General features: G+C 44.7%; 1 protein-coding gene across 1 annotated transcript in view; it reads right to left on the bottom strand.

Moving 5' to 3' along the window:
• si:ch211-163c2.2 overlaps window positions 1-1,350 on the bottom strand; it is a 22,714-nt gene that overhangs the window by 1,295 nt on the left and 20,069 nt on the right. The gene's annotated exons all lie outside the window — the stretch shown is intronic.

The following is a 1,350-nucleotide window of genomic DNA, read 5'->3' as shown; positions in this document are numbered from 1 at the left end:
GCCATTATCAGAAAGCAGTAAAAGCTGCTAAATCCAAATACTTTTCTGATATCATTACCTCAAACTCTCACAACCTACGTGTCCTCTTTTCTACCCTAAACTCTGTTCTCCACCTCACTGAACCATCACCTCTGGAAGCCTCGAGTGAGCTGTGCGAGAACTTCTTACATTTCTTTTTGGAAAAAATTGCGACCACCCTGGCTCTCATTTCCCCTCCAACTCATGACCCATCCATCCCACCTCAATCTGTAGCTCTATTTGACCATTTTGAACCCATCACTCTATCTTCTCTAGAGCAGGTCATGTGTAGCTTGAAACCTTCTGGTTCCCCCTTTGATGTGGTCCCCCCTTGACTACTAAAGGAGGTTTTTCCTACTCTATGTCCGTCCATTCTTGCTATTGTAAATAGCAGTTTATCCACTGGCATGGTGCCAAAAACCTTTAAACATGCTGCTATCCAGCCTTTCCTGAAAAACCAAACCTTGACCCCTCAGTCGTATCCAACTTCCGGCCTGTCTTCAGACTCCCATTTGTTTCTAAACTACTGGAGAAAATAGTCGAGTCCCAGTTGAAGTGCTTCCTGTAGGTTCAAGCTATCATAGAGCTATTCCAATCTGGCTTTAAACCTCTCCATAGCACTGAAACTGCCCTGCTGAAGGTCTTTAATGACATTTTCTTATCCACAAATACCGGTGATTCTGTGCTGCTTGTCCTATTGGACCTTACAGCCACTTTTGACACTATCGACCATGAGATCCTCATTGCTAGGTTGGAGCAGTGGGTGGACATCACAGGGTCAGCCCTCAATTAGTTCAGATCCTACCTCGCTGACAGATCATTTTGTGTCTCCATCAAGGATTTTAGTTCTGCAGCGGCAGAGCTTAAAAGGGGGGTTCCGCAGGGGTCCATCCTGGGTCCCTTCCTATTCTCTTTATACCTGCTGCCACTTGGTGCTATTTTCCGGAAACACAACATACCTTTTCACTTCTACGCCGATGACTGTCAAATTTACTTCCCCCTAAGACACAATGGTACATGCTCTTTTCAACCTCTGCTCGACTGCATGGCTGACATCAGGGACTGGATGGCTTTAAATTTCTTAACTTTCAATGAAAAGAAGTCTGAAGTCATGTTGTTCCCTCCCAACGACACGGTCACAAACCACTGCATCGACCTCTCCGCTCTAACCCTGTCAGAAAAACAAAGAGTCACTAATCTGGGAGTGATAACGGACCGTTCCCTGAAACTTAACAATCACGTAAACATGATTGTTAAATCATGTTTCTTCCAACTGAGGCGGCTGTCTAAACTGAAGCCCATATTATCCAAAAATAACCTGGAGACAATAAT

This window comes from Nematolebias whitei, chromosome 1 (genome assembly GCF_014905685.2).
Source record: "Nematolebias whitei isolate Nwh7 chromosome 1, NemWhi1, whole genome shotgun sequence".
NCBI classification, from domain to species: domain Eukaryota; kingdom Metazoa; phylum Chordata; class Actinopteri; order Cyprinodontiformes; family Rivulidae; genus Nematolebias; species Nematolebias whitei.
Note: the sequence above shows the minus strand (reverse complement) of the source record. Positions and strands in the feature narration are given on the sequence as shown.